This window comes from Canis lupus, chromosome 17 (assembly GCF_048164855.1).
Source record: "Canis lupus baileyi chromosome 17, mCanLup2.hap1, whole genome shotgun sequence".
In the NCBI taxonomy this organism is placed as follows: domain Eukaryota; kingdom Metazoa; phylum Chordata; class Mammalia; order Carnivora; family Canidae; genus Canis; species Canis lupus.
Genome location: NC_132854.1, coordinates 27,510,996 through 27,531,515, shown reverse-complemented (window position 1 = coordinate 27,531,515; position 20,520 = coordinate 27,510,996).

The following is a 20,520-nucleotide window of genomic DNA, read 5'->3' as shown; positions in this document are numbered from 1 at the left end:
TCCAGTTCGTCTTATACTGTGTCCAGTGTGTCTGCCCAAATATCTTACTGTTATGTAGACAGTTTCTAATAATATAGTTATGTTTAGAAACTGCATGAATACCCACATTTGGTTCTCATACTTGTGGGGTGAATTATGGCAGAAAAAATCCACCACTTGAAGCTTCTTAAAGTGTCTCTGGAGAAAGCATGTCACATCTCACGGCAAATTACCAAGATTAGTGCTGCTGTCAAAGACTTCAAAATGCAGGGCTAAGTATTCCTATCACAACTTTATTTAAATTTTTTTTTTTAATAAAACAATAAAGAAATAGCTCTTTTACCTGTGCTGTAGGTGAATGGATCTTGAGGAATGATTGTGGAATAGTGTAAACTTATACTGGGAATGACATAAATTGTAGCTGTTTTGTCAGCTAAGGCAAAATTTAGAAACAAGTCAATACAGCCTCTGGAATATACATGTAGTTATTGATTTAGCCTATATTTTTCTGGACAAAGAATGCTAAAGGTTGAATTGTGTCCCCAAATTCAGGTGTTGAAGTCCTAACCCCAAGTACCTCAGAATATGACTTTATTTGTAAATAGGCTTGTTGTAAATTTTGAATAGAATATGAGTTGAGTGGGCCCCTAATCTGAAATGATTGAGATCGTTATGAAAAGGGGAAATTCAGAGAAACGCATGCATGCAGGAAGAAAAACATGGAAATTGGAGTTATGTGGTCAGAAACCAAATAAGTACCAGAAACTCAGAAAGAGCCTTGAACAGATTCTTCCCTAGTGCTTCAGAGGAAGCATGGTGCTGCTGACAACTTGATCTCAAATTCTAGCCTCCATAATTGTGAGACGATAATTTTGTTATTTAAGTTGCCAAATCTGTGGTACTTTTTGTTAGCAGCCCTTAGGAATTTAACCTTGTCTGTCTCTCTCTCTATATATAATATATACATATATATTTATTATCTAAATATCTCAATATTTATATATATCTAATATTTATATCTATATATCTAATATTTATATCTAAATATATATATATTTTATTTGTGTGTGTGTGTGTGTGTGTGTGTGTGTGTGTGAAGGACCATAAAGGAAATATTTTAAGATTTACAGGATATTTGGTCTCTAATAAAACCACTCAATTTTATAGCTTAAAAGCAGCCATAGACAATACATAAATGAATGAAAGTATAGTAGTGTTCCAATAGAATTAAAAAAAAGAAGCTGAGTTCTGGATTTGGTCTGGTGGCTCTAATTTGCAGATTCTTGTTATAGACCAATAAGCAAGGGCTAGCAAAACATTTGTTCTTACCTGAAGTAGTATCTTCACCTTCTTACCTCAGGGCTATATCAACCTTTTACCATATTCTAGTCTCCCTTAGGCACCTTGATATCCCACAGATCATACTTGTTCACTACATATCTGACATCATGATCATTGAATCTAATGAGTAGAGGGAACAACTACCTTAGATCTCTTAGCATGCTGAAGAGTAAAGGATAAAGCCTAATTCCTCCACCAAATACTTTAGAATGATGAATGTGTTAGTTAACTTGAGGTGGGGAATTCTTTCATAATGTATGTGTATATAAAATCACTACATTAAACACTTTATTTTTTTTATTTTTTAAACACCTTAAATGTCTTACAATTTTGTCAAAAAAAGCTGAAAAAAATCCCATATAACTGATTTAAACAAAAAAAAATTCTAAAGAGGGAATGATCTGTACCATATAGCAAAGCTGGAATATAAAAATGGGAGAGTTTTATATAACACAGATATTGTTTTCTTAATTTAAAGATGTATTTCTTTATTGGGGGGGGGTCAGAAGGAGAGGAGGAAAGAAACCTAAGCAGACTCTGGGCTGAGTGTGGAGACCAATGCAGGGCTTGATCTCATGATCTCTGAGCCAAAACCAAGAGTCAGACACTTAACTGACTGCACAACCAGGTGCCCCTATAATATAGATATCATTAATGGCGGAAGTAGTTACCACATCAAGACTGAAAAAAACAAAAAAGAAAGGGCTGGGAACCATACTGTAGAAACTGACCACAGGAAGTATTTATCATGCTATATGATCAGACATCTGAGGAACATACAACATAGTTAGTTCACAGATCTCTGATAACATCATGGCACTATTGGTTCTTGGACCTAAAATCTCATACAACAACAACAACAACAAAATGTGGTTGGCAGGTGTTAGAACCTCTGAGACTATAACCATGACTATTGCTAGCAATGACAAAAGAACTAAAACCTGTGCTCTACAGCTGGTATGATGCTTAGAGACAGGAAGTTTCTTCTTTTCCCATAAATTTATTAACCAAGTGTCTGTAATTATCAGATTCATAGAAGAAGACAGCAGGCAATATAGTGCAAACTCAACCACAGAATCACAGAGCAGAGTCTAAAAGAGAGGCCTTAGAGCTGATCAAAAATAGATAAAGGATAAGCATGCTAAACATAATTCTTCTTTCAAATATGTCAACTCTAGATTGTGATGTACATGGGAGTTCATGTGGCACCTTTAGAGAAAATGCACCTTTAGATTATTTTTTGAATGTGTATAGATTCTATGAGAAAGAGTAAAATTGTGAAGGACAAATACATAATTTGTTTGTTTTGTAGCTGGACAAAACATAAGAAAATAGATCATATGTATTCTGGCTTTTAGCTGTAAATCTGCATTGTGGACCAGCAAGAAAACATATCGACAGTGCAAAGACATGGGAACTCTTCATTTATCAGCTTGGAACAGGCATATAAAAGAGATTTTCCATTAAATATGTCATTATTTTTAAGAAAATATGAAAATGAGTTTTGTAGGGTAACTATTCACTGTTATCTAACATCAAAGTGTAACTAAAACAACCCAATTGATATTCAGTAAGGAAATAAGAATTTATCTATGTTGAAAACTATCCACAAATTTACAGGTTCTACAAAGTTATATATAGAGAGTTATAGTTCAGGATAATTATAACATCCTAGAATTTTACTGTAAATTGTAAATAACACAAACAACAGCAACAACAACAAAACGGGATGGATAACATGATGTTTAAAAGATCATTTTAGAATGGTGTGCAGAAATAAAAGAAAAAAATTTATTACCAACAAAAATTATATATACACATAAACATGTATACCTATCCTATGCCACTCAATCATATATATGCATATCAACATAATTCATATAATTGAGGATTACTCTATTAGTAAAATAGTCAAAGAAATAAATGTGTGTGAAGGCAGTATTTTCTCAAAAATGCTATTTGCCTATCTCTATCATATGTACCAGAATTTTGATTTTAAAGAAGAAGTAAGTTTTGTTAATTCATGCATCTGTATTTGATATTTGGGGCATAGGTTCTTCAACACAGGATACACACAAAATACACTGACAAGTACTGAATTCTTAGTGAGTAATGTTAACTATATACATTTTATTATATCTCTAAATCATAAATGTATATATTATGACATAGTTAGACATACAGTTTTTAGTTTCTTACTGGTAAGTAGCTTGAAATTCTCTAGGCCAGTTTGAACCTCAGATCAATTTTACATCTATTGCAGGCTACCTCTCTTCACATATCTGCAAGGTCTTGGATTCTTTCCAACGTGCCCCAAATTATTCTTCCACCATATCCTTTTTATTGTGATGTCACTTTCTGATCTTTGGGTCTTCATTACTTATTCCAAAGAAATGCTTTGTGCTTTCCTGGGCACTTGTTCACTGTTTTATTTTAATCATGTTTTATCCATGGCTTTAGTTTCCTATAAGATAGCCTGCAGGATGCTGGTTGTTGGTTTTGCTTGTGATGACTGCACCTGTCTCCTTCCCACATAACCCTGCTGTCCTCTTGGTTCTATGCCCTCTACTATCTCTACAGTTGGAGGTGGGGAATACCTGGGAATCTCCTTTTTGGAATTCATATTTTAATGAAAATAACTGAACACCAATTTCATAGAGGACACAGAGCACTGAAATAGGCGCATTAAAAAACAGACACTATGGACAACATCTAAGGGCACAGGCAAAACTTGAGTATACTTATACAGATGTGAAAAATCTTATCTGTAAAATAAATTCTTTATTCAATATGGATAAAAATATACAAATAGAATTCTTTTTTTTTCAAATAGAATTCTTTAGAATAAACTTAGTTATTTACAAGTAGCCACTTTGAATGCCAAACATTCATTTAAAATGGGAAATTTTGGCTCATTTGCCAAAATGAATCAGTATGTAGGGGATACAGTTTTTTTTTTAACTTTTTTTTTAAATTTTTTATTTATTTATGATAGTCACAGAGAGAGAGAGAGAGAGAGGCAGAGACACAGGCAGAGGGAGAAGCAGGCTCCATGCACCGGGAGCCTGATGTGGGATTCGATCCCGGGTCTCCAGGATCGCGCCCTGGGCCAAAGGCAGGAGCCAAACCACTGCGCCACCCAGGGATCCTGGGGATACAGTTTTGAGGTCTATAGTCAGGATTTGTCCTGCTGACATATTTTGTCTATCAGAAATAGTATTAAAATATGAGTAACATCTAAAATAATTCACACCACAATCTAGATTTCCACTATATCATTTAGAATATAGTTGGCTTAAATCAATGGAATAATTGACTAATAGTAGCTTACCTTAATACAGTTCATTCTTTCTCTCGCTCTTTCTTGCTCTCTCTCTCTCTCTCTCTCTCTCTCTCATACACACACACATACACACAAATCCAGAATTAAGAAATTGTTGATGTTGATTTAGTCACTCAGCAGTATCAATTTTAATGGACCTTACAATGCAGGTCTAAATATCCCCTCCTATTTAAGAAATGAAAGGGAATAAAGAGAAGACGCTAGCTATATTGGCCATCTTTTGAGGGAAGCAAAAGCTTTGCCACAGTCCCAGAACCCAGTACAGCTGATTTACTCTCACTGTTCATAATTGATTCATGAGGCTATCTCTAGATGAAAAGACCCAGAAAATAATTACTAGAGTTGAGCACTTGCTGTCTCCCCAAAATCAATATTTTTATTTGCAAGGAAAAAGAGAAGAATAGATTTAGAGTAGGTGGCATAAAATGTCAAATGCATCCATTTACTCTGGAAAGATAAGAAGAACTGAAAACACTGGCTTCATTCCTACAACCGCATCAATTGACTATAGCTGGAAGCGTATTCTCTGTACCAGATGTCTCATTAATTTTATTGCTTGTGAAGCTCCTTTAGGATTTGTGATTACAGCTCCAGTATTGCGGGAGTATCCAGGGACTTGGCTATTTATTCTATAGCATATAAAATATAATGACCATATTTAATGAATATGTGTAATTGTTCTTTGGGTAAAAATTTTCTTCATTGTTTTCAGTCTCCCTTTACACTTACTTAGTTTCCCTATAGGTTTCCTCTAGTCTTTTCTTTATATTACGTTCTGTCTTACACTTTTACCTACTTTCTCTATCTTTTCTCTTCCCCAATTTTTGCCTCTTGCTTCTGACCAGATCCATTTTATGCCACATTTCCTTTTTTCTTACCCTCTGTATTATCTTTTCATCTCCATTTTCCTCCCTTTTCTCACACATTCTGTGCTACTAATGTATGCTTTTATTTTTCACTTTAACTTTGAGAGTATTCTCTTTTTGTTTACATGCTATATTTCATTGTTTTCCTGATTGTTTTTACAGCTTGTTGTTTCCTTGTTTTTCTAGCTGATTATCTTTCTACACCAATACAAGTTTAGAGGCTTCATTTAAGTTTCTCATAATTTTCTTTATTCAATTTCTATTTTTATTTCTAGTCAAAATTAACATAAACTTTATTGTGATGTGAGAATTTCAAATACTTAAATGCATTCTTTTACTAATAGAAGAATAACCCAATGGCCTGTAACTGTAAATATTCAATATAAGTAAACTGAACTTCAACAAATTCTTAATGAAAAATGTGATCTCAACACTGTATTGTTTCAGTGTATATGTACGTATTGCTTACATCAAACATAAACTCCTCATAAACCATACAGAAAGTCCTGAGAAGGTAATCTGAGAATGATAATGGTAAGATAAAGATACTGAGAAAAGATGTAGATGGAGGATAGAACGATTAATGGTATATCTACACAGTACAGGTGTTTGGTACTTGAGCAAGTGGTCAGAAAACAAATTGAGCATTTATTTTTCCTGACAAAGGGACTAAGAAATGTGGTTGATTATACTTTTATAAATGAAACTTAGAGTAAATTGCTGTCTTGATTGATTTCTTTGGTATTTGCTAACACTGTAACTGAATATTCTGTTGGGAATTTTTTAATTTGTGTTTGTTTTCTGAAGATGTGAATTAACTCGAAGTTAATGGGATTAATAAAGACATTTTGAAACAGCTGTGATAGTTTTATTAATAACTACACTGGAGGCTAACCAAATATAAAATATTTTAGAGACAATGATGGTGTTTACATAAAACTTTCTCAACATTAAAATGCCAGGGCTTAAAGTAACATTTTACTAGAACTTGATGGATAAAAAGTAGAGTGTTATCTAATTCTTTGTCTATCACAATCCAATTCTATTGTTTATTTGAAAGCAAAGAGATAGATTTATTCATTCAGATTTATTCAAATTAGGGATGCCTGGGCAGTTCAGTGGTTGAGCATCTGCCTTTGACTCAGGGCATGATCCAGGGGTCCTGGGATTGAGTCTCACATCAGGCTCCCCACAGGGAGCCTTCTTTTCCCTCTGCCTGTGTCTCTGCTTCTCTCTGTGTCTCTCAAGAATAAATAAATAAAATCTTAAAAAAAAAACTCCTAAAAAAAGAATTTTTTGAACTAGATTTCATCATTTATCAGGCATTCCTACATCTTCTACATACTAAGCATGATAGGTATATATAGTTGAATAAAATATATTGAGAACGTTAATACATTGAAAGATCTGGCTTTGTAGTATTAGAAGCAGTAGTAAAGATTATAGAGGGAGCAAACAGGATGCTCTGAGAGAGAATTACTTGAGCTTTTTTGGGATATATTGATCACAAAAAACCATTGTGAAAAGGTACTACTTAGGATGAAATCTGAAGAGTGACAAGGGAACAGTTGCATAAGGAATGGGAATAAGAATGTTATTGGTAAGGAGTTCCAAGTATGGCAAATTATCTCAGGAAGAAAGAAGTTGGCTGTGTCATGAACCTAAAAGAATTACTAGTATAGGGGTGCCTGGGTAGCTCAGTGGTTGAGCTCAAGTCTGAGTCTTTGGCTCAGGTCAAGATCCTGGGTTCCTGAGATTGAGTTCCATATCAGGCTCCCTGCAGGAAGCCTGGTTCTTCCTCTATGTCTCTGCCTCTCTCTGTGTGTCTTTCATGAAAAAATAAATAAAATATTTAAAAAAAAAAGAATCACCAATAAAGCGGGAGCATAATGAAGGAGAGGGACTGTGGTAAGTCAGGCAAAGGCTAGATCAATTAGAGTTTGAAGTTTAACTGTGGTAGAAAGAGGACCACCAATGTGGATTTTGGATCTACAGTTTGTGGTGATAGATGCATTTGTTTTGAACTTTTAATACTTATAAAACCATTCATTATTAAAACTTCCAAATATATTTTTTAGAAAGTTTAATAATCTCTTGTATACCCATCACTCATATCAAACTACTAATGTTGCTATAAAACTTTGTCCTCAGCCATTTGATTGAACACTGAAGGGACTATCACATATCATTTTTATGTACTTTTTCATTGGAAAGAAGTACATGTGTCTTTCTTTTCATAAATACTTCTTGCAAGGGTGTCAATGAATGGTATATTCATTTTTTGTAAATATAACTGTATAATAAGGGGAACTTTTCCTATTGCATCCACAACAAAATATGATCCATAGTAAAAACACATGGTTTTAAATATCTCATATTCTAAAAATAAGAGGAAAAGAAAAAGAAAACCTGAAAATAATCTGGAAGGATATCTTTTCAGGACTTTAAAGTCTTCCCAGCCAGTGAGTCTATATCTACTTCTTTAGGCCTCATATACCAAAGCTTGAAGCAAAAGAAACGATCTTTGCTCATAAGCCATTACCATAATGTTTGAGTATTTTTCCCCACATACACAAGCAAATCAAATAAAGGGTAGAGATAGGGAGAGCTTCAACTAAACATTTAGAGATTGAGAAACCTGCTGGATGAGAATCACAGCAACAAGAGGGTTTGGACCAGTTGGTTAAAATGATGTGGGTTGTTAAGAGTTGCAGCCAGGGAAGATCTCTTTCCACATTTGCACTACTGGAGCCAGTATGTAGACGGCACCTGTAGCAGCCAGTTGGCATGGGGAAACAGTCAACCCAAGAGTAAACTATGACACCAATGGAGAATACTTGTCCTTTTTCTTTAGCCTCTTTCCCATCTAACATGTTTAAGGAGAAAAGAGCTGGAGTTAACAGAATAACAGGAACTATTTTAAAGTATGAAATGTCAGAAAGTTGTGAGATCTTCTGACAACTTATTTTTATCAGTCAGGTCCTAAGAGAAAAATGATGGCACACTCATTTTAGTATAATTTCTGGAGAATTTAATTATATAATTATCAACAGCATGGACAAGTTGTAAAAATAAAAAAAAAAAAAGACACCAGGATACCAGGATAGTGCAATAGTCTGGATTAATAACAGCAAAGTTGTTAGTAACTCAAACATGAAGGGTAGAGGGAGAGCATGGCTACTAGAACTAGCAGAAGAATCCTATGGAGAGTCCACTTAAGAACAACTGTGACCAAAAAAAAAAAAAAAAAAAAAAAAAGAACAACTGTGACCATCAGTCAAGAGTGAGTCGGAAAATAAGTGCATGGACCTAATTCTCATTCTCCTACCTCTGTTCTCCTACTTAGTTTCCCAAAATCCAGCCAGACTGGAAGCTGTAGGTCAAGAGATCTCACTATGTAGCCTATACAAGTCAAATCCTTGAGAAGAGATCAGTGTGGGGCAAAGGTGAAGAATGGATGGAGAGGAAGGAATAACATATCTGGAACACTATTAAAGAAAGGGAATTGGGGCAGCCTGGGTGGCTTAGCGGTTTAGCGCCACCTTCAGCCCAGGGCATGATCCTGGAGACCCAGAATCGAGACCCGCATCAGGCTCTCTGCATGAAGCCTGCTTCTCCCTCTGCCTCTCTCTCTCTCTCTGTCTCTAATAAATAAATAAAATCTTTAAAAATAAAAAAAATTTTTAAATAAAGAAAGGGAATTGAATGTTCCACAGAGCATAGATGAAGTAAGTGATTACAGGGGAAAAAAATCTTTTCTCTAACTCACCAAGTTCAAATTATTATTATTTTTTTTTTTTACCAAGTTCAAATTATAAAGTAATATCTAGATTTACCAGAATCATGGCCTCTGAAACTTTATTGCCCAGAGTTTAAGATAATTAGTTTCCAGAATGTCTTTCTTATTTTAGATCAGATTTACAAGAGAAACAATTAGATATTGTTAAGACTAAATGATATAATCTAGTCAAGTAAAGAAAAAAACTAAACTCCTGTTTGTAAGACATATGTTGCAATAGGGTTTTTAGAAAAATAGTAAAAAACATGTAATAATAGTAGAAATGAAATTGCCTTTGCCATCAAAGAGAGTTGGGTTTGATGTTTGACATCATCAAAGTCACTTGTCCTTTTGAAGTCTCAATTTCTCCATTCATTAAATATTATTATCCATCTATAGGTTTTCTGTGCAGATTCAATGAGACATAATAATAGTAAGTATATTATCATTTTGACTAGCCTATGGTTCAGTCTTTAATATTCATATAAAAGAGTTTAAAAATTTTAAAAAGAGAGAAAGAAAAAAAAGTTGGTATATGGAGGTCATATTGAACACATCATAATTGAGTACTTTGATTTGTCTTGTGCCTTCAAAAAAGTTGACCTTTTTCATTTTGGTATGAAAGGATAAATGAATCATTATTTTCAGATATACATAGACATTTCAAGAAGGGGTTTAATGTTCTAGAAATTATGATGTAACAAAACTATCTGTGACCAATTAAGACCATCATTTTCTAAGATCTCTGCACATTCTGTCATTTAGAAGGACAAACTAATAAACTAAATAGACATCCTGAATGACAAAGTGAAAATTTGGGGCACTGGCAAAGGGTGGCTCCAAACAAGATGTAGTTTTAGGGGATGACAATGAATTTCCTGAAGTAAAATTACCTATGAAAGATAAATACGAAGCACTGGTGGCAATCAAAGTAAGCACAGCTAAGCATCCTTGAAGAAGTATCAAGATCTGCTAAATCATCCGTGCCCTACCCTTAAAGCATGCAAAAATAATTGTAATTCCCTGAAGCTGTCATGTTCTTTCATACTTCCATCTTTTGAACTTCTCCCCTCTCTTTCGAATGTCATACATTTTGTCACCTTTCCATCTGCCTAGATTAGTTCCTGCTTTTCAGTCATGATTTAGCTCATGATTTGGCATAGCTAAGTCTCCCTCTGAATAAAATATGCCAGTCCTATCAGCACATTGCTCTATGCATGTATCTTTTATAACTCTTACCACACTATATTATTATTAGATTGCCAATTAGAGCAAGAGAAAGAGAAAGAGTGAAAGAGTTATGCTTGTTTACTATCAGCCTCTAGCAGTTTGCTTGCCATATAATATGTTTTTCCTAAATATGTTTGGATGGCTAAAAATAAATGGATGAACATAGAAGATTGATAGTACCCGACCACTAATTTAAAAATTGATAGAGAGTTTTCAGTAAATCATAGCTACCCTTAACCTGACTTCCAAAAAATGTGACTAAATATCTTTCAGGTTGCTAGTATAGCCCATACTTCCTTGACTGCGTTCTTTTCTATATAACTAGTATAATATACTTCAGTTATCTTTTTAAAAATGCAGATTGTATTTAAATTTTTGAATGAATCTAGAAGCATTTCGTAGTTTTGACTATAGAAGTATTAACTCATTTAGCAAGATTTATGATTTAGTCATCCCTGTATTGATTATACCATGTCTGGAATATAATATGCTAAAAATAAATGCTTAGACATTAATGAGTAAGTTGATGCTCAGATTCTTTCTCTTCTATGTAAGTTACTAGGCACATATTATACCAATACAATACCAGGACAGACTTGAGATTCTAATGTTATCTGGGAAAAAACTAAGGAAGTTTATACTTTATATTATCTATTGGGTTATTTATATAAATATAAAACAAAAAGATTTGTTCATATAATAATTATAAAGTATGTATTTAGGGTTTTTATTTAGTCATGTATTCTTATAATTATTACCTTTTAAGATGTATAAAATTGAACTCGATTATTTATTTTCTAGATATACATTTTAGGAGTATATAGAGCATTTTATTTTGTATAAAGTACTATTTGTTTATTATGGTTTATAAAGTAATGCCTTTCCACTAATAAAAAGCATCATTTATATGAAAGAGATTTGGTGTATTTCATAAAACATTCTATAATAATGGTTTCAATGGTTATAGAATGAGGGGTGATATAAGAATAGAGATGAAACTTGGTAACTCTCATCCTGTCTGCATTTAAGTGTTACTGCCGATCCATAAAAATAACACATTACAAAATGAAGAGAAAATAGAAGAAAACATCCATAAACCACTACTATAAAAAGAAAAAATAAAATGAGAATCTTTCATTAATGAAAATCCTCCCAACTGCGAAGCAAAAGAAAACAACACCCTTATCCAAATTATGTACCATTAAACAAAAATTCTCAGTTATATAACATCTCCTCAGATCATAATTAAGCTGGATAGACAGACCAAAAAAATGTAGGAATATTAAAGTATTTATGCAGTGAAACAGTCATTGAATTTACTCAAAAGAAGAATTTTACTTGCGTGAAGAATTTTTATGTTCATGCTAACCAAAGCAAACATGGGACACTGAGGCTGATATTAACATTTAAGCAGTGGTGCTTTATCAACTCTGTTTCCTTCAGCACCCAATGAATGATACCAATTTAATTTTTATTTTTTTAATTTTTATTTTTTAAAGATTTTATTTATTTATTCATGAGAGATATACAGATATATATATATAGAGAGAGAGGCAGAGACACAGGCAGAGGGAGAAGCAGGCTCCTTGCAGGGAGCCGGATGTGGGACTCGATCTCGGGTCTCCAGGACCACGGCCTGGGCCAAAGGCAGCACTAAACCGCTGAGCCTCCCGGGCAGCCCCCAATTTAATTTTTAAAATGTTTCCTAATGATTTTTCTAAATCATTAGAATATTAAAATAGGATTAAGATTAGCAAAAAAAAGATTTGATGAGAAAAGAGTTATTAGAAATGCTACCCTTTTTAGGAGAGTTAACAGACAGTTGGAAACAAATATCTTGATCTCACATTACTTAAGACATACATGGATTAGTAATACTTCAGTCTTTGCCAAAGACATGGCAGAGCATTCCTAAAATATTTTCTTTTACTCAAACATTAAGAATCATGGACAAGAACTGGTAATAAGATTTTCTTCTACTTTATTAATATCCTATGAAAAAGCACCAAGAAAACATGTTATATCTTATCACATTTATGTGCACAATCATGTTTATGTCAATATATCAAAAGTTTGGATAGGTTTTGCAACAATCAAAAAATAATAAAAATTCTAGAATAAAGTGGATGTGTTAATCCTTTAGAACAACAACTTACCTTGAGAAAGTGCTGGGTCTGATATTCTTCACTGGGGACTGGATTTGCTGATAAGACTCATGGTAAATTAAGGGTAATATTAGTTCCTGGCAAGAAAATGAAAGAATATCAAAACTCTAAACACCACAGGGGCACCTGGGTGGCTCACTCTAAGTGTCCCACTCTTGATTTTGGCACATTTCATGCTTTCAGGGCTGTGGGATCCAGGCACACTTTGGGCCCATGCTCAGCCAGGAATCTGCTTGAGATTCTTTCTCTCCCTCTTTCTCAGCTCCTCCCTAGCTCCACACACACATTCTCTCTCTAATATAAATAAACTTAAACATTGTTTTATTAATTTATTCATGAAAGATACAGAAAGAGAGGCAGAGATACAGGCAGAGGGAGAGAAGCAGGCTCCCCATTGGAAGCCTGATGCGGGACTCCATCCCAGGATGCTTGGCATCATGACCTGGGCCAAAGGCAGATGGTCAACGATGGAGCCACCCAGGCATCCCTAAAATAAATAAACTTAAAAAAAATTCTGAACACCACAGATAAAACTCAAAATATTATAACTCAAAAAATACTTTCATGATATGACTTCCAAATGAACAATTTTGGAAGCAATAATCTTTGGAGAATGATTAAAGAAACTGGTGTCATCAAATTGGAGATAGAATGAGGTAAAAGGAAAAAAAATAAGATAAAAGGTAGAATAGAATAAACTAGAGAATAAGATAGTACTGGTTTTTACTTATTTTTCAAGATAAATCAAACAAGAAACAAGCTTAAAATATAATGATTAGGGAATATAATTTTCAGTGTAAGAATATTTAAAAATGTGCTTTGTTATTCGGGATCTTTTATCCGTTACTGCAGAGGGCTGTGTACGTTCTTTGAGGCATTTACTTAATGACTACATGAGATGTCCCCAAATGGCTGGGGAGAGTTGGTATTCCACCAACTTCCTACTTTCTGAAGACAATAAAATGAAAATGTTTTTTTTTTTTTTTTTAAATCAGTGTGGGCATATTTCATAAGCTTTCTTACAGATCCCAATATCCTACATAGCTATAACAATGCTTTCTATTTTGAATGATTCTATTTCTTTTAAAAAGATGCTTCAACTCTGAATATCTGTATTCTATTATTAGTTTAGACTTTTTTAATACTAATGTTTTCAATTCCCTCAATTCTTTTTCAGATAAGTGAGGTCTCTATATTAAAAGAATTGCTGTGTTGACTTTGTAATATTTTGTCCTATCTGCACTTTAATTCATTCACTTTTTAAACTTGGCTTTAGCGATTGTTGAAAAAAAAAGTAAAAGCCAAATTCATCTTACAAACAGGCAAAATCATTCTTAACTTGAAAAGCAGTCCGAAGCTTTTAGCAAGCACTCTGTAATTATTTCAGCTTATTCAATGTTTAAATAAACATGACACTTAATCTTGTCTAATTTAATGGCATAAAAACAAATTTTATGCATGTTTAAACTTCTTAACAATAATGTTTGTTCCTTTTCTAATTTTAGATCAGTGATTAATATAGGATTTAATAAGGCAAAAATAACGTTTAATACATATTTTATCATCATGGTTCTCTTAAGATTAGAATTTGAGCAAATTTATTTGCTCAATTGAGACATTGTTAAAATGTACCCTTATTTTTAAGGAATAGGCTGATTTAACAGGGAACCTTTGAATGTCAGATTTCTTTGTTTCACTTGACCAAATTTTTCTAATGATTTCTTTTCCTTTTTTTCTTTTTAAGATTTTATTTATTTATTTTGGGAGAATGAGCATGGAAAAATGAGAGTGAGCATGAGCAAGGGGGAGGGACAGAAGGAGAGGGAAAAGCAAACTCCTCTCTGAGCAGGGTGTTTAGACCCTGAGATCATGACATGAGCCAAAGGCAGATGTTTAACCGACTGAGCCACTCAGCTGCCCTAATGATTTATTTTCATAAGAAGTATTCAGTGTTATATACTTCTGCTTATGTGTCGGACTTTAATGGACATTTTAAAACTACTAAAAAACATAATTAATGCTTGTCCCATTATGTTACAATGATAAAATATATCTTTGTGACCAAGATTATAATTAGTCTGTTTATTCCTAAATTACTACCACAATATTTAAAAATTGCCATTATTCAGCTTAATGCTTTTCACCTTCAGCAAACTGATGAATTTCCTGTCTTATAATACTACTATTTTTTAAAGTCTGAATTGCTTTTTACATTGTAATTGTACAGTTTTAACATTTTTTCTTTTGAATTTCTCTATATCAAAATGACCTGAAAAACACTTAAAAAGTGAACAGATAAAGTCAAATACATATATATTTGGTAGAGTGCCATGCATTTTACAATATAAATGTATCAATCTATTTTTGGTTTCAAACGTCACCTAAAATTTTACCATGTTACACTGATGTTACAACAAATAGCATAATTAAGACAAATAAAATCCAGGCAGGACATTAATAATTCTTCTATCATAGATAGATAGATATAATTAGGTCACATAGATACAAAAATATATAAAATGCATATATGTATACAAACATAAAAATATTCACACTTGTATACATAAAATATATACACATATTATACACACACATATGCAGAAATACATACACAAATATAAGTAAAGTAAATATATATAGTCATAGTTTTCCAAAGGAATATGAGGAAATTTAACATTTAAACAAGATAAAAGACAAGATGCAATATAATATAATATAGATACAATATGCAAAAAAGGGATAATGGATAAAAGCTTTCAAGTACTTCCATTTATTAGAATTGACCATAAAATCTATTTAAATATATTTAGTTTCATTCTTTTTAGAGTTAGGGAGGTAAGTTAATATTTTGTCTAATTTTTGCTGCAGTCATCCTCTGTAAGAACGATTCAGAAGATGTTCTTATCACGATTAATGTTTTTATTATAGGTTACACCAAACTATCATCTTGATAAGTGATTATTAGTTGAGCCTCAATAAAACTTCGGAACAAATATCGTAAGCTTTACAGGGAACCTAGGTAGCAGGTCTAACAGAGCCTTTTCCTATTATTTCATTATTTTATCTTTTGCACCTAGCACTGGTCCTGGAATAAGCTGAAGGTAAGGGTGTGAGTAAATCACTAAACTTACCAGACTGGGGAATAGAAGCTCCGCTTTGAGGACCTGGCTCATGGTGTAAGTAGGAGATTTTATGAAATATAAAATTAAATAATGAATATTTTCACAAAATTTTTTATGAAATGAGTGATTTGGAGGGGTTTCTCAATGGCTGTGAGTGGTGTGCTATTGCTGGGGCAGGGAGAGATATTTTTCTTAAAAGCAGGAAATAAATTTGCTATGTGAAAAATGTCCTGCCTTTTCAAGATAAAAATTCTCTTCTTTCTTGCTGGTGAGGCAGATTGCAAGGAGTGGTACATGTGTGAGAGCACCCTCTTCAGGGCTTTCTGATGCCATTTTTTTAAGATTTTATTTATTCATTTATGAATAAATAAATTTATGACACACAAAAAGAGAGAGGCAGAGACACAGGGAGAGGGAGAAGCAGGCTCCATGCTGGGAGCCTGATGTGGAACTCGATCCCAGGACTCCAGTATCAAGCCCTGAGCTGAAGGCAAAAGCTCAACAGCTGAGCCACCTAGGCATCCCCTTATGCCATTTTAAATGAGGTTACCTTTATTCATTTTCCCAGGGGATATGATTATAAAAGCTCAGCAATGCACAAGTGTATGTTGTGGCTAATATGGTATGTATATGTTGAAATATTAATTGGACTTATATCTGTGAGGTATTGACTACATTCCAGAAACTGCTTATATCACTAAGGATAGATCAGTGAACAAATCAGATAAAACTCCTTACTTCCATATTCTTTACACTCTACTAAATTGTTTCCTGTTTATAAACTAAATTTTTTATTGCAAAAATAAAATGAATGAATTTAGGGGCACCTGGGTAGCTCTGTGGTTTAGTGTCTGCCTTCAGCTCAGGTCATGATCTCAGGGTCCTGGGGCTGGGCTCCACGTTGAGGGTGGGGAGAGTCTGCTTCTACTTCCCTCTCTGTCCCTCTCACTCGTGTGTTTTCTCTCTCTCTCCCTTTCAAATAAGGACATAAAATCTTTTTTAAAAAATGAATGAATTTATAATAATTTCAATTTTGTCTTCATAGATAACAGAAAATAATGCAGCATTCCTTAAATAGGTTCTATGTGTCAAGATATAATCCTAAGAACAATCCTTTATAGCAAATATTATTTTTATTCTCATTTGACTAGCTATAAAACTGAGGCATGAAAAGGCTAAGTAAATTTGCCAAATTCAGAAAACAAGTACTGAGGCTCAGGTTAAAGCTCAGGGAGTCTGACATCATAATCAATACTTCTCAAATAACTTGCTGTAGATATAGCCTCTTGGAGAACAAGATATAGTATTTATATACTTACCTGTTAATATGTTGTATGGATATGTCTAACAGTAAAACAGGGAACAATTATGGTCATATAACACTAAAAAGATACATAAAAAGAGATTGAAGGAGGGAAGTAATTTCATAGCTCATAGATGATAGGCATGTAGTAAGTACCAAACTCCCAGTGAAAACATACTAGAAGTTACTGGCTGAGTAGTAGGGTGAATTTACTTATTTTTAAATATAGTAGAATATCTGCTCTATCAGTTTTCTATTGATGTTATAACAATCTATCACAGATTTAGTGACTTAATATGACACATCTTGATTCTCTTATAATTCTGGAAATTAGGAGTCTAAAATTGATCAGCAGGGCTACATTCCTTCTAGAGACCACAGGGATGAATTCATTTCCTTGGCTTTCCCAGGTTCTTTCTTTCTCTCTTTCATTCTTTTTTTTTTTTTTTTTTTTTTTTTGAGATTTTTATTTATTTACTCATGAGAGACATAGAGAGAGAGAGTGGCAGGGACATAGGCAGAGGGAGAAGCAGGCTCCATGCAGGACTCCATCCTAGGACCCCGGGATCACAATCTGAGCCAAAGGCAGATGCTCAACCACCGAGCCACCTAGGTGCCCCTTGGCTTTCCCAGGTTCTAAGAATTAATATCAATCCTTCTCTGACCCAAAAAACAGAAAAGGAGCAAATATATCCACATTCATTCTGAGTTTAGCACTACTTAATATCAAAATATTAAAGCCAGACAAAAATACAATGAAATAAAGCTATGGACCAATATCCCTTATGAATTTGGATGCAAAAATTCTCAACAAAGCATTAGTAAAGCAATTCAACAACACATTAAAAGATAATACATCATAGGGGTGCCTGAATGGCTCAGTTGGTTAAGCATTTGCCTTCGGCTCAGGTCATGATCCCAAGGTCCTGAGATTGAGCCATAGGTTGGGTTCCCTGCTCAGTGGGGAGCCTGGTCTTCCCTCTCTCTTTGCCCTTCCCCTATTCATGCTCTCTATCATATAATTAATAAAATATTTTTTTAAAAAAGATAGTACACCATGAATGTGTGTGTGCATGTGTGTGTGTATGTGTGTTTTATCCTAGGGATGCAAGGGAGTTTTAACATGAAAATCAATCAATGTAATACAACACATTTATAAAGGGAAAAAAACACATGATCACCTCAATCAAACTAAACATTTGTCAATAAATATTTGTTGTAGAATATACATTTGAAAATTTAATACCATCCATGATATAAATACTCAATAAATTAGGAATAGATGGAAACTTCCTCACTATGATAATGGACATTTATGAAAAACCCACAGCTAACATCTTACTGAATAGTGAAGAACTGAAAGCTTTTTTCCCTAAGACAAGGAAGAAGATAAGAATGTCTACTTTCACTGATAGCTCTGGTTAGAGCAATTAGCAAAGAGCAAAAAATAAATGGCATTGAAATAGGAAATGAAGAAGTAAATTCATATTCACAGATCACATGATCTTGTGTATAGAAAGTCCTAAAGAATTAAAAATTTTTGGAGCTGATAAACAAGTTCAACAAAGTTGCAAAACACAAGATCAACACCAAAAATCAGTTGTATTTCCATACAGCAGCAATGAGCAATCCAAAAAGAAAATCAGGAAAATAATTCCATTTACAACTGAGTCAAAAATAATAGATGCTTCGGGATAAATTTAAGAAGCTGCCAGATTTGTATGCTGAAAACTATAAAATGCTGGTGAAAGTAATTAAATAATACACAAACAAATAGGAAGGTATTTTGTGTTCATGTATTGGAATACTTAATATCATTAAAATGACAATATTCCTCAAAGTCATCTACATATTGAATGCAATCTCTATCAAAATCCCGATGGCTATTTTGCAGAAATGGAAAAGCTTATTCTCAAATTCACATGGGGTATGAGGGACACTGAATTGTCAAAACAATCTCAAAAGAAAATACAGTTGGAAGACTCACATTTCCTGATTTCAAAATTTACTACAAGGTTGCAGTAATCAAAACACTGTGGGACTAGTGAAGGATAGACATAGCTAAAAGGAATAGAATTGAAAGTCCAGTATTAAATCCATACATCTATGGTCAATTGCTTCTCAAGAGGGTGCCATGGCCTTTCAATGGGAAAGACTAGTTTCTTAAACAAATGATGCTGTGACAACTGAATATTCACAAGCAGAAAATTGAAGTTGGACTTTATCTTAAACTATATACAAAAATTTACTCAAAAAATGAAAGACTTGAAAAAGTGGTATATCCATACAAAAATGTTACAAAATGAATGAACCTTGAAAGTATCTTAATTGAGAGAAGCCAGACACAAAATGCCACATGCTTATTGTATGATTATTTTATATGAAATATTCAGAGTAGACAAAGCCAAAGGCCTAGAAAGCAGCTTAGTGTTGTTTGCCTGGGATGATGGGGGATATGGGGAGAGAATGAAGAGTGACTGTTTAATGGGTGCTTTCCTTTTGGGGTGATGAGAAGTTTCTGGAATTATATGGCAGTGACAATTGCACACTCAATTCACACTTTAAAATGGTTAGAATGGGAAATCTGTATGTTTTACAATTAAAAGAAAAAAATAACTACACACACTGAAAAACATCAGTGAAATTCACTCATACATTCATCCAACAAAAGTAACCTCTTCCAAGTATTAAATTGTACATGTATCCATTACACGATTTTGTTTTCCCTCTGTTTAAAGATTTTATTTATGTATTCACGAGAGACACAGAGAGAGAGGCAGAGGCACAGGCAGAAGGAGAAGCAGGCTCTCCACAGGGATCCTCATGTAGGACTCGATCCCAGGACCCCAAGGATCCATGCCCTGATGCTCAATCTTAATCACTGAGTCACCCAGGCATCCCACTGTTTTCCCTTTTTTAAAACCTGTTTACCAAATCATCAGCTTACTAACCTCTAGCATGCCCCATTTGCTAAAAGGGTCTCCTTTGTTGTTCTGTTTATATGACTTTAATGAAATTTTATTTATAATCTTCTCATCCACTCTCCTCTTTGATACTTTTTAGATGGGAGCCATTGTTGTCAGTCCATTAATATCTTTTATTTGGACAAAAAAGATAAATAATTAAGCATTTTAAACATAACTAAAGCATTATTTTTAAAATATCACCTTAGCAACTGAATATTTTCAGATATAATTTTATCCCTATCTCATTTTCTTAACCTATTTACATTAATTCCCTGATTCCATTATATTACTGATTAAAATATATATAATTTTGTTTCTTTTCACCTTAATTAGTTTGCCTCTGCCATGGGGTAAACTCTTATCTCATGCCAGATTGACCACATTATTTTCTTGTTCTCTTGAAGGCCTTTTCATTTCAATGTATTTG